We start from the raw sequence: 14,869 nt of genomic DNA, 5'->3' as shown, positions 1-14,869 counted from the left end.
TAATGTGGTACAGGGTGTATAAGAGATTAACTTTATTTTTTGTTCTGAAACAAATGTCTCAGCACTATATAGTGAATCCACACTTTCATTCAATAAGCAGTCCGTGCTTAAAATGAACCAGCCACTGCCCTAGTACTGAATCATTCTCCTCATACCACAGCGGTCATTGTCAATCTTTGAAAAGTATACTGTAATCATTTCTTGTACCAGTAATGTATTAAGTATTGTCTATTTATAATACATTCTTTTGTTTGGTTTTTGTTTTTGTTTTTTACTGAGATGTAATTGACATAATATTTGTTTTAGATGCACAGCATAATGATCTGATATATATTGAGAAATGATCACCCAATGACTTTAGCTTTTAAATTTTTTTTTAACATTTATTTATTATTGAGAGACAGAGAGAGAGAGAGAGAGCATGAGCATGGGAGGCACAGAGAGAGAGGGAGACACAGAATCTGAAGCAGGCTCCTGGCTGTCAGCACAGAGCCCACTGCAGGGCTCAAATTCACCCCGAGGTCATGACCTGAGCTGAAGTCAGAAGCTTAACCGACTGAGCCACCCAGGCACTCCCTCAACGAGTTTAGTTTACATACATCTTCACACATAGTTACCAAATTTTTCTCATGATGAGAACTTTTAAGATCTACTCTCTTACCAACTTTGAAATATACAGTACAATATTAACTATAGTTACCATGCTGTATATTACATCCCCAGGACTTATCCTATAACTGGAAGTTTTTACTTTTTGATCCTCCTCACCCGTTTTGCCCAATTCCCAAGCCCTGCCTCTGGCAACCACTATTGTAATATGTAATGGGACTTCTCTTCTTCATATAGCCAGGGCGCTATTCTGCTTGTTTGGATACTTAGGGAGAATGTATAGGACTGGAGGGGACAAAGGTGAGCAATAATCTTTTACTTTTTTCTTCATTTAATTATATATGGTTTAATTTTTTTTTAATGTTTATTTACTTTTGAGACAGAGAGAGAGAGACATAGCGTGAGCAAGGGAGGGGCAGAGAGAGAGGGAGATACATAATCTGAAACGGGCTCCAGGCTCTGAGCTGGCAGCACAGAACCTGATGCGGGGGCTCGAACCCACGAACTGTGACATCATGACCTAAGCCAAACTCAGACGCTCAACCAACTGAGCCACCCAGGTGCCCAAATTATATATGGTTTTAATTTTAATAACATAGAGCACTTTTTATAAATGCTTTATTATCTTTTAACTACTTTGTAAAGTTTAATGTTTCATTATTCTGGTTAAAATCACATCATATTAACATGAAAGTAATATGAATTAATATGAAAGTAATTAATGTATCTTTTTTTATAATATTCAATTTCCCATTTAAGAATATATTATGTCTCTTTATTTAGCCATTTAATTATACCCTCATTATCACTTGCAATTATTTTCACAGAGACCTTGCGTGTTTTGTTTTTTGTTTTTAATAATTCTATTGTTAGACTCTTGAGAATGTGATATTTTAAAACTAGTTTGACAACTATTTTTGGCTATTATATAGAACTCCATTATTTCATATATTTACTTGTAACAAGTTTCTTTAATAAAGAAACTTTAATATTTTTAATTTATTTTCAGTGGAAACTCCTAAATTACACTTACTTTATCTGAGACTTCTGTGAAATGTATTTCTTTTTTAATAGTACTAACACTTATAACTGCTGATTCTTGCAATTGATTGGTTCCTGCTCCCAGAACAATACTAATAGGGGTGTCAGTGCCTCCTGGTCTTGTTTGATTTTAATGGGAATGCCTCTGGTGTTTCAAGGTTAAGCACCACATTGTCTGTTGACTTCAATAGATAGCCTTTATTCTAAAAGATAACTATCTTTCTATTACTATCTTTCTATAATTTTAAAATAAGAATTGGTTGTTATGTACTGTAAAATTCCCTTCCTGCATCTTTCGAAAATAGTGGTTTTTTTTTTCCCACTGACTTACTGATTATATGTATTAGTGGAGTTTCTAATATAAAACCATTTTTGTTTTCTTAAACCACACCTTGGTAGGTGATATTGATCTCTAAATGGAAAGATCTGAAATAGAAATAGTCTATAGTTTTCTCTTTTGTGCTTTCTTCTCCAGATTTGGGTATGTAGATTACGATCATTTAATAAAATAAAGTGATACATTTTCAGATAGGATGTTTTTGGTGGGGGAGGGGTAATGGGTTAGATGGAAAGAGAATTGCCAGCTATTTGAAAACTGAAAAGAGTATTATTTGTTAAATATACAATATGGCAGGGTTTAGAAACCTAATGAAGTGGTAGAGTCCCCTCCCTAAGGAATGTGGTAAAAAACAAAACAAAACAAAACAAAAAAACAAGACAAGGGGAAGCAACCTGGCTATGTGTGCGTACGTGACATTCCTCGTGACTCTGTAACATAGACTGCCCAATCAGACCATATGTCTGTAAGTTATCATGTATGGGAGACAAAGAAGTAGAAATTATACAAAAGGTTACACCCCACCTCTCTCGGGACTCAGTTTTTCATGTACGAACCCACTGAGCCCATGCCAGCACAAATAAAGTTGCTTCCTGGGAAGAAGTGCCTCAGTTCCATGACTCTCTGTGCAAACCTGGGTCCCGTTTCAACGTAATTATTTGACTTTTTGTTTTCAGTTTTCCATGGGCTTTGTCAATGATGTCTAGCAATTCTATATTGCGTTTATTTGCTGCGTGTTGTTTAATGGGGGCTCTGGGTAAATCTTACTGCATTTGATATTCACAAACAACACTGTGAATTATGTGGTAGATAGTCGTTTCCTCATCAAAGATAAAAATAATAGCACAAACACATTTAACTTGTGCAATGTCACACTAGTGTAACAGGCACCAGCAAGGTTAAAATACCGAATAATTCAGAGTCCAAATTACTTTTGACCATCCTATCTTGCCTCTTGCTCTAAGTACTAAATAGCTCATGGGTCACCTTAACTTACCCCTCCAATGTAATTTAGCACTGATCTTTCTATGTGATCCTTGACATAAACTCCTTCATGTCATTTATCACACTGTATTGACCAAGATGGTCTTAATGTTCCCCTCAGTTTGACTACATGTGAAGCAGGCTTTTTCTTGCCGAGAGGCCCTGACTTCTCTTTTGTTATAGCAGTTACTTTAGATAACAATTGTAAATGTTTTCTTTGTCTCTTTGAGATATAAGCTTTCCCTTAGCCTCTTACCAGTTTTACAGCCCAGGAAGGTCCTTCTCAAGGACCTGGGAATCACCCTGTAACTTTGCCTTCAGGTTCTTCCTTACCACTTCCTATATTTCTGTTTCCTTCTTAACACTTAGCACAATTTGCAATCATGTGTTTATTCCTGTGTTTATTTGCTCATTGTATGTCTCTGTCATTATACTGAAAACTGTGATTTGAAAACAGCTTTATAACATTTACTTTTTTATTTTTGAGAGACAGAGAGACACAGAGCATGAGCAGAGGAGGGGCAGAGGGAGAGTGAGACACAGAATCTGAAGCAGGCTCCAGGCTCTGAGCTGTTAGCACAGAGCTGGATGTGGAGCTCGAACCCACGGACTGTGACATCATGACCTGAGCTGAAGCCAGTCGCTCAACTGACTGAGCCACCCAGGCACCCCTGAAAACTCAGTGATTATAGGTCTTTTTTATTTACATTTATATTCTGACAGATGGTAGACATTTGATAAATATCTCCTGGTTGCAAAATGATCATCTCAAACGGGTCAGGACACAAATGAGAGAGGAAGCCACATGCCTTGGGTGGAGAGTTCACGAAAGGCCAGTAGTCCAGAACAGAGCCCAGGCCTAGAACTCTCACAAGGTCTTCCCATCAACCCCTACCAGGAAAAGAAGTACAGTAAAACCTTGGTCTGCAAGCATAATGCGTTCCAGAAGCATGATTGTAATCCAAGGCGCTTGTATGTCAAAGCGAATTTCGAGAACCACTGGCTCAGTTGCGCGACCATGTGACGTTCAGCCTCACATACGTACTACTCGTATTGCAAGACGTCACTCGCTTATCAAGTTAAAATTTAGTAGGCATGTTTGCTCATCTTGCGGAACATTCACAGAACACGCTACTGGCAATCCAAGGTTTTACTGTATCTAGAGCCTGACAGCAGCACCTCACGCACAAGCTGCCATCAGTTCTTGAAAGTATTTGAAAAATGTACACTTGAAGTGCTTGCCACCTCGGGCTGTAGGATTTATGGGGCATCTACGCTATTTTGATTGCTCTATAGAGCAAACACTTTAGCAGCAGCGTTTACAATTTTTCTGAAGTACTTTTTTTTTTTTGTAAACATCCAGAAAATCTAACTTCTGAAAATTATCAACCATTTATTTCATCATGATTTGTCTCAGTCTCACAGGGAGCAGGTAGGGCCAACGGAGGCGTCCACCTGGGACCCTCTCCTCTGCCGACTTCCCCTGTGACTGTATCCAGGTGCTCCCCTCTCCCCTACCATTTTGCATTTGCCTGACGCAAGGTATGCATTTCAAGAGAAGTCTTACCAATGGGAACAGATAAGGTGAGAGGTGTTCTAGAATGCTGCCCAATGTTACAAAATTTACCTGAGTTATAAAAGTCAGAATGGCAAATTATGTCACTCTCAATGTTTCTATTTGGAGAGTGGTGAGAATAGTTGCAGGCTGATGTCATTAGTGGTTAGAACACAGGGTTGGGGACCAAAAATACATTAGTATCTTAGTCCCATAACTTAGTCATCAGATAGTCTGAAGCAAGTTTCTTCACCTTTTTGAGACTGGTTTTCAAGATATATAAAATAACACAATATCTTTTAAGAATCAAGGATGTAATGTTTGTAAAATGTCTAATGCAGTGTCAGGTGCATTATTCGTGCTCAATAAAAGATGATGATGGTGATGTTGGTGATGAAGATTAATTCAGTCATCTTCTTATGAGTAATCTAGAAAAGTTTTGTTATAAACCATGTATGCCGTAAATACACCTCAAAGTATTTAATTTTAAGTTGTTAAGTTTAGCAGAAAAAAAACCTTATATCCATACTACCCTTCATTCACTCTTTAAATTCTCTTCCTCTCACCCATGTTTGTTTCCTACCAATAGCCATTTGTTTTTGTCATACTGTGTTCAGAGCCTACATTATCCCAGATTTGGGGTAGCATAGGGACAGGGACCTATCAGGAAGGCTGGCCAATGTGAAAAGAACTGTCAGTCCATAATGTCTGATGCCTTTTCTCTGGAGACCTGGGTTCCAGTCTTGACTGTACTACCAGCTAATGATATGACCTTGGGCAAGTGACAACCTGCCTAGGCTTAGCTCCCTCATTTGTAAAATGAGAGGATTGGCAAAGATTTCCTTCTAAAGCTCCTTCCAGTTCTACAAGGACCGTGATTAGTGCCTGTCACTCTAGGCAACATCTTGCGGTCTTAGCTAATAAGGTCACGTATGTTGAAAGTCTATCAAACATCATTTTGCAAAGGTGTTACAATCCTTTATTGACACTCTTCAAATCAGTTTGAATGAGTGCTATTAGTGGAAAGGCTCTCCCTAAAAATGTACAAGGTAATAAACTTGTAGTTTAACCCAAACACTCATTAGCAAGTTATTCCCAGGAGTTCAATAACAATATTTCTTTAGGCTCACTCCTATCTTTGCAGATACAACATCAGTTAATCCTGACATCAATGGCCATCATTATCCTCACCAATTACTATTACTAGTGATCACAATAGACTCACATGCTTTTTTTTAGGACATCCAGAAATTATACAGCTTTGTCTATAAGAAGAAATAAAGTAGCTCTTTACATAATTGCTCTTTTTCTCTCATTTTTCTTTGTTACGAGTATTAGGATATTGGGTATTTCATGCTTCCACATTTTTTTTTTTTTTTGCTGGTTACATTTAATTAATCTTTTATTATGTAATTTGTATGAACAGTTTTCATTCAAAAATGTTTTTGTTCATTTCCCTTCCAGAATCATATTTCTAGGCTTTAATAACTTTGTCTTACTTGGTCCTAACAGGATTTAAAACACACACACACACACACACACACACACACACACACACACACAGGGGAGTTTACCTTTCTTTATAATGCAGATCTCTTTATAGGACTTGACTTGATCAGATTCTTTAGAAATGCTTCCTACATGTGACACAATAACCCCATAGATAAATGTCCTGAATAGATAGCATAATTCAATTAAAAGTTGGAGGCCTATTTCCTTCACCTTGTGGTGCTGGTAGCTGATCAGAGTATTTACATTCACATTTTAATCCTTTAATCTAGGAATCAATGTATGACCTGAGGCAACAAGTTAACAGCTTGCCAAAACTAAGCCGGGGCAGATGGCAGCATTGATCCAGATTTCAATTTCCCAAGACCCCTGGAAATTTCTGGTGCAAGAGTGGGACAGTCACAAAGGAGTGGAAGCCTTTCCTACAACAGCCCTCTGATCCCTGTGGCATCACTTCTCTGTCAATTCAGGACACATGGAGTTTCTTGCATTTTCTGTAAAAAAAAAAAAAAAAAAGTATACATTTGATTAACAAGTCCCATTTCCTCTAGGACAGCATGGATCAAAACAGATCATATTTCTCTTTAATTCACTCAGGTTGTTACAAATCTACCCTCTCCTTGCTCAATAATTTCAGTAACATATCCCTGTAATTATTTCCAAGATTTTCTTTCGGTCTTTCTTTTCTAATGCTGCCTTGTTTACTTTGTCACTTCTATTCTTTGGAGCTCTTGAGATTTTGTAGTTTATTCTTTGTTGAGAAAAACTCTCCAGACTGGCCACGTTCTCCTTTGTAGGTACAACCTTCGGGGCCTTGCCTTCACAGCAGATGGCAACACAACGTCTGACGTTGCTGTGTTCGGCCTGTGACAGTTTCCACGCTGAAAAGAGCAGCATTGTTCCTGATAAGTACTCAGATGAATGGACAGAATCTCTGCTGCTTTTGAATATTTGTGCTCCATAGCCAAGAGCACACACTTCCCCATGCGTTTGCCTTGCTCGTTTCTGTTTGTCTTCCCTTTATTCCTCTAACTCACAATGTGAAAGGCCTATCTGCTTCTCTTTGCCTGTCTAATTTTTTATCTGGCTGCTTGTGTTTGCTTCTGATGCCCCAATGGACTACTTGATGGCCATCAAAGAGTCCATTTGATGGTGATTATTTATAGTTTCTACATCTTCAATTGAGTAGATCTTATTTTTAATAATCTAGTTATTTTATTTTCCCCAATCCTTAATTAATGAAGGATAATTAAACAAGTAATTGCAACAACTGATTTAGTTGTCGTGCTTATTTCATTTTCACGGCTAGTGCTCATGGCCCTGTTAGTTCTCTGATCAATTCGGAACCCTCCTTAAAATCTGATTTTCTGCAAATTAAGCTTATCTTCCACTCTCCCTCAACATGCCACCTCACTTCACTTGCATTTGCCTTCTCTTTTTTCAGTTAACACTCTCAATGCTCATTTCTGCTTCTGCTTGACCTGCCTAGAATGTTCTCTCCATGGACAACCTGTTAGGTTCCGCATCCCTGAAGCCGTTTTGCCCACAGCAGCCCACATACTTCACTGTCCCATTTACCTTGTCACACTTCAATAGGACTTACAATTGAGTACAAACACACTCTTGTGCTGTTTCCGCTGGATAGCAAGCCCTCTGCCCCACACTCTGTGAAGTGCCTTAATACCGTCTGCAGCCCCACGTGTGGGATGCACCACATAGTAAACACTTTTTGACTGAACTATATCAATGGGACACTTTGTATTACAACATGATCCTCTACGGTCTCAAGATATACGACATCTTCTTAAAATTAATATCTCCCTCTTTCGTCCCCAAATAAAAAGTTACCACAAAACTCATTGTACGTGGATGAATAATAACAACCTCTACTAACCAACTACTCAGAGAATATCTACCGTTAACATATTGATATATTTCTTTCCAGTCTATTATAGATGGGAAGAGAGATAGAAAAGTCACTCACTTCTTTGATTATGAGAAGATGTGTATTTCCATTTTATTTTTTCCATTTAGAGAAAATAAAGATTTTTAAAAAAAAATTTTTTTAACGTTTATTTATTTTTGAGACAGAGACAGACAGAGAATGAACAGGGGAGGGGCAGAGAGAGAGGGAGACACAGAATCCGAAACAGGCTCCAGGCTCTGAGTGGTCAGCACAGAGCCCGACGCGGGGCTCGAACTCACGGACCGTGAGATCATGACCTGAGCCGAAGTCGGACGCTTAACCGACCAAGCCACCCAGGCGCCCCGAAAATAAAGATTTTTATAATGATATTATATAGCCTTCAGAAGCATGATCGTATCCTTATATAATCATCTAATTATTCTCACATTGTTGGGAATTTAGACTTAGTCCAAAACTCTATTTTTAAAAATATTTGTAATGGTGCTATTATGAATATACTTCACATAAATTTGTGTGTTTCCGATGATTTCCTTAGGTCAGATTCCTGAGTGGAATTGCTTGATCAAAGAGTGGGAATTAATTTAAGACATTTGATTGGTACTGCTAACTTGGCTGGATTAAAGTGCCCTTTGATTTCTTTTGAACTCATTATCCATTCTCTTAACAAATGCATTTATTCTACAAACACTTGTTGAGGAAAGGTGTCTGCTGCTTGCTGAGGAGAGCACAAAGCTGACTTCAGTCCAGTCATGTTGTTACCATGAGGGATAATCTCTCCAGGATGAGGGTAGCGTTTTGTCCATCAGGCTACGTGCCATTGGGTTTTAATTCTTTTTAATGAGGTGGTTTTCTTGCCCTCAAGTGATTTCCTGAGCCGCCTCGCAAGCCCTTAGTTGTTTTTTTTTTTACCAGGTCCAACTCAATTAAACCTGAATAAAGGCAACTGAATGGCTCTTACTCTCTTTCAGATTTCTATCCCGTGATATACAACACCAACCATTCTGCCATTTTCCCAGCACCATTTCAATCCAAGTCTGAATGCTTTATACCTACTTTTCCACTCCAGGAGACAACAGAGTGCTGTTGGAAATGACATCTTTATTGAAAGTACTGTAGCCCTTCCATCATCAGCTCTTGGATTTGGCGTTCTATTTAATAAATTATACAGAGTAAGTTTAATTTCTGTACTGAACTAATGATCACACTGGAACTCTTATTTCTGGAAATTGAATTACCTTCAAAAATTTCTCTTGGGTTTATTTCAGTTGAATGATATGAAGATCCGTACCATTTTATTTACTTTGTGATGGTATCTCTTCCAGAGTGTTCTAAAATTTTACCTCATCAAAACTCCAAATGCCAATATCCAACTTCTTCATGGGCAGCAGAAAGCAGGAGGCAAGGTAAGTGAGCCAGCATGGACAGGAAATCAGAATGTAAGTTGTCTGATCCTAAATTAAAAACTTTATACCTTCCATCCGGATTTTGCATTTGTGGCAACAAGAGAAAAATCCATCTCTGATGGTGCTATTTACCCTCCTTTGCATTCAACAGACAAATGGAAAGTATGCATTCCAACACTCTTTGCAAAGTTGCAAAAGTACTGCTTATACTTTCTTTCTCTGTATTTCTTTCCTTCCAGAGGCTGTCCGGAAAACAACACAAAAAGGATGTATTTCACCTTCTGTATTGCCCTTCCCCAATGCCTACCTTGATTTGGCTTCCACTATGACACATATGCAAGGGGAAGCTTGAATGCGGAGGCCAGGATTGAGTGAATGGGCCTAACTGTAGAGCCTCTAAGGATGGATGCTAGAATATGAATTTGTACAGAAATCGTGAACTTGAGTGAAGTTGGTCTTTATTTGGGGATACCTAAGGGAATCTAATTCTGTTAGATGGGCACAATAGCTAACAGCAGCAATGACTCTCAGCTGCAGCGAATGCATTAGGATCACCTGGGGGAGTTTTAGCAACTACTAATACCCAAGTGATTCTGGTCAACTTGCCTGAGATGGGGGTTGAAACATCTATACGATTTTAGAAGCTCCCTGCATGTTTTTAATGTGAAGTCAGAATGGAGAACCATGGAGCTGGAATTTCTCCACAATGGTAATTCTAAGTTTCAAGCAGCAGGCAATGATGGGATTTTTGGGTGGAGTCTCCATTTCTTACAGAACATCAAGAGATGTGTCAGGGAATAGTGTCTTATATATTCAACAGAAACCAAGACAGAAGTGTAGACAAGAGAACTTAGCTAATACAGTGTCAGAAAGGGTGACATGTGAGATGGGCACATAGGGCTCTCCCAAGATACAGGAGACCCTCGGCGTAGCTGTCTCCACCGTTATCCTATATAGCACTCAGCCCGGTCAGAATGGTTAAGGTGTTTTAATGAAGGAGGTTTTTGGGGTGGTATGTTGGAGACTTCAACTTACCGAAGCTGAGGACATCTATGCTTGAAGTTCTGTTGCTTCTTGGCAATGTTTCTCTAAAGCAATGGCGTCATTTGATTTGAAGTGTGAATTTGAATCAACCTCAGGGTTTACTTAAAAATAGAATATCATGGAGGTATAGAATCGTCCGGATTTTACTCTCATGACCCAGCTGTCTAGCAGTTTGAACCATGTGTTCTACTATGAACATTCAAGAAAGAGGGGGAAAAAAAAGAAAAAGAAACTAGAAGGCAGAGGAAAATTGGATGGAGCGTTAGAGAATCAGTCTATTGCATGGGATGGATAAAGAGAAATGAGGATAAATCTGGCCCCTAGATCAGCTCCTTGCTCTTACCCTAGTGGATAGGTCAGGAAGAAATATCTTAGTCAAGCACAAGGTCAGGAGGGTATTTGTTCTGCCTCTTTCTCACTGTCATTTTATTTTGCCTTCTATTTCCTTGCTCATGGTCCTCTCCTCTGACCTTTCCCTCTTTCATATGTGATTTTCATCCTTTATTTCACCTCAGAATCGCCTGAACTGAAATATGATTACTTTAAGTTTGTTCAACTCCTTTAAATCATTCAGCGACAGTTTCAGATTTGCATTTCTATTTCTGGAGTCGAGGGAGTACTTTCAAATTCCCCCCATTGTTCTTCAGAACCACCTCTATCTTATCACATTTCTATTCAAACTTCAGTCTTAAAATACCTGTCATTTCTCATAAACTTTGGAAGTTTTCAGTGCTCTGAGAGAAGTGTTTGAGAAGGTTCTTTTTTTTATTTGTAAAATAAACTAAAACTGTAATTTGAGAGAAAATTTTGACTTACCCTCATGAATTCTCTGAACTGTAGTCATCAAGGACAAATTTGCATTGTATTATCTCTTTCCTGTTTTTTTTAAAGTTTGTCAATAGGATTGAATTTTATTTGTCACAGCATGGTTTTAAATAACTATGTCCAGGATCCTTAGGACAAACTCAGAGACACACATATATATGTTTTTAGACTAATGCATGTGTGCCATTTTCACTGGTGTCAACAATTTGGGGAAGACTATGTTTGATTATCTCACTGCCCCTCAGATATTTCAGGCATATGGTCCAGAGAGGAAAGCTGAATGTGTGCTGGGGACATCCACCACACCTGAATCTTTTGGTTCCTCCACAGCTGCCAGCTCACTGCCACCTGCCGCTGTCCTTCCCCACACAGTCTCCAATGACTGAGAAACTAAACTCTGGGCTCCTCACCTCCAACAAAGAAGACTTTGCCCATCCCCAATCATATCTAGGCTCCACCCAAAAGGCGGGCTTATTGCCCAGGTGTCCACCCTTAGTTTCTATCTTACTGCCCTCTCAGCACTTCTTTATAGGACCGGAGCTCTGCTTACCTGCCAGTCTTCTGGCCCAGATCTGGGTCCTCTATTCCACAATCACCGTCTGCCGATAAATGTCCTGTCATAGAGAAACAGAGAAAATCAAATCAAAGAGGGGAACTATCTTTTGCTTTTTGGGTACCTTCTCAGCAGGTGTCCTCTGACACCCTATTTATTGAAGATCTCATCCAAATTGATTCACTAGCCCAATGTGTGTGTGTGTGTGTGTGTGTGTGTGTGTGTGTGGGTGCGCGTGCGCACATCTGTGTTTCTTTTATGATACTTGTTACAAGTTCAAGTCATATTTACTGTCTGGAAATATGGGTTTTGTCTGTCTCCAAGGAAGCCATGACAGTGCCTGTCTTGTTAGCTATTTTATTATCAAAATCTAGGATAGTGTTATAAACATTGTGAGCACTGAATAAATGCTCAATAAGTGGGGGGAAAAACAGCTATGAGTGGCTTCCTGAATGTTTTCATGCCATGTTTTGTACTGCCCTTATCAAAACTAGCAATTCATTTCTAACTTTACTGAGAGTCTCAATATGAACCCAGTCCAACATGAACCCAAATATGACTCACTCTTCTGATTCCAACGCTATAGCCCAAGATGCCCGCTCTAAAATCTCACTGCCTCTTGTCAAGTGAACATGTGACTAGAGCACCAGAAACCAACTTTAGGCATTAGAGATCCTGCAATTGCCACTAGAACATAATTCAATAGAGAATGTGCGTGGGGATCACTCCTGTTCCTGTCCTGAACACCATGAGGGGCCATTTCTAGAAACAGGTAATTCTTCTCAACAAAATGCCCCGTTCTCGCCCTCATCGCCTAATGCACTGGAGCTCTTTGAACAGCACACCCTGCCACTGCTTCAATTCAGTCCTAACCAAGTCTGGTCATTTCTCAGCAGCTCTAGCCCCTCAGTACTCAAGGTTTAGATTTATCTATTGGCCTTGTTCTGGTATCCAGTAGATCTGGGACAAACCAATGTTCGTTTGCACGCTCACTAAACCACAAAGTTTCTCCCTGACATCCAGCCTGTGTGGAAGGTATGTCTGACCACATCTTCACTTTGATTCCTGATTTATATTCCCGTGTTCTCAACTGGAAGTAAAATACTCACCCAATCTTAGGTCATTTGACTTGACAAACCATCCAGTTCTTGCCAGCATTCCTCTCCAAGAGCAAGACACACTTCTCGCTGCAGTTGCTAGCTCCAAACAAAAACCACCCTGCCACTACCACCTGCTAATCCTGGCACTGTCTGCTGCTGCCCTCACCTACACAGAGCCCATGTGCCTGCATCAACCCAGATCAGGTCAAGGATGTCAGGGGCGTTTGGCTTTACAGTTCGTATTGTAAGCTTTCAGTCTTCAGAAATGAGACCGAGAACCAGGAAGGGATTCCCAGTCTTGCTCCGCCCATCCTTTGATCCTGATGTCTCCCAAAGAGGCCACCAGAAGTTTTGTATACTCTGAGGCTCTTGAATGATGCATGTGGTCCTCAAAGGAAAAAGGTACTACTGGCATTATGAGCATTTTCTGGCCAATTCCATTAGGGTCTCAGTGGAAGGGAATTACTTTTAAGACACTCTTCATTCCAAGCCTTCACTAAATTCTTGCCTAACCAAGTTATGTGACTATTGCTCTCACTTGGAAGGTCTTAAAGAAACCCACTGCTCTGTAATATAGCTCGCAGAGCCCTGAACATATCTCTACTGTCTCATCAGTGTGACGGGGCTAAGTCTTAGCCAGGCTTCATGTCCCCGTGGGGCTACATCCAGCCCTTCCCCCAAGTGTTGTTACTTCCTAGCAACCCATAGTCACCTTGTACCTATTACTAAGAACTACTTACTTGGCCAGGAGGGAGACCAGTCACGTGCAGGAAATCCAGAGGACGTTACTGACCTAAATTCCTACATTTGATGTTTGTCCCACTAACTCATACAAAGCAACTGTTATAAACCCCTGTAGATCTCAATTTAGAAAACTCTGAGGTAAGGCAGAGAGGTCAGCTGACCACAGCTCAGCATGGAAAGAAGAAGAGATGTGTGCCCAAACAACTCTGAGAAGAGGGGCCAGATACACTCACGAATCAGGTAGGGCAAGAGCGTCACGGCAAACAAATGAATAACATGAACCCTCTCCCCTGAAAATGTTTAAATTCAAACCCCCCAAAAATGTATCCGCCATTTGAGGGGCTCATGGATACTTGAAACTCAAGCAAGGATCCCAGGTGAACCACTGCTCAGGTAAAGTCCAGCAGAGACGGTTCCTCCGTGTGTACCAAGGCTTCCAGGAGCATGACGGCTTCTACAGAAATGATCTTTTCTCTTTCATGCCTTAACTTTAAGGATGTGCCCTTAAATATGTTAACAATTACCTAAAGACAATATTGAGACTACAGTAATCTAGTGTCTTTCTACCCAAAGTATGGTCTGAGTCACCTGAGAGCCTGACAGGAATGCCAAATCTCAGGTTCTGACCTAGACCCACTAAATCAAAATCTGCGTTTTTTTAATGGACTGAGGTGTATACATATAAAAATTGATCAACAGAGATCTAGCAAATATGAGAGAAGGACCCAGACCACCTCTAAACATAGAGTAATGTTGTATGGCTTGCTCTGAAAATCAGTCCAGTCCTGTTTTTGCCTCCTTGACAAGCTTCTATCTATCCTTCACAACCCTACTCTTGTTAGCTGATTTTATTTTATTCTTTATGCAATGGTATTCATGCCAAGAGGTTTTCATAAATAAATAAATCATGTAAGTTCCTCTGTGGGTAAAATGGTGAGCACATAGGTCATAATAATAATAATGCCAGACATTGTTCTGAGCACTATAATTTGTTAATTTATTGAATCCCCAAGAGCTGTGCAAGGTGAATGTTATTATGTCCATTTTCAGATTGTGTTAACTGTAAACTCATCAACTTAGACTAAATGAGTAATATTGGCCAAACACCATGTTTCACAGATTAAACTGGCTTGTATTTTCTGAAACCTTGAAATAAAGTGTAGATTTAGAAACTGCCCACCTATTAATGCTTTTGTTTCTAAAGTTCCTAATGCACCATCAGACACAGTTTCCTTGAA

This window comes from Herpailurus yagouaroundi, unplaced genomic scaffold (assembly GCF_014898765.1).
Source record: "Herpailurus yagouaroundi ecotype Mexico unplaced genomic scaffold, PumYag 139, whole genome shotgun sequence".
In the NCBI taxonomy this organism is placed as follows: Eukaryota; Metazoa; Chordata; class Mammalia; order Carnivora; family Felidae; genus Herpailurus; species Herpailurus yagouaroundi.
The sequence above is the reverse complement of the archived record's forward strand: the minus strand, read 5'-3'. Positions refer to the sequence as shown.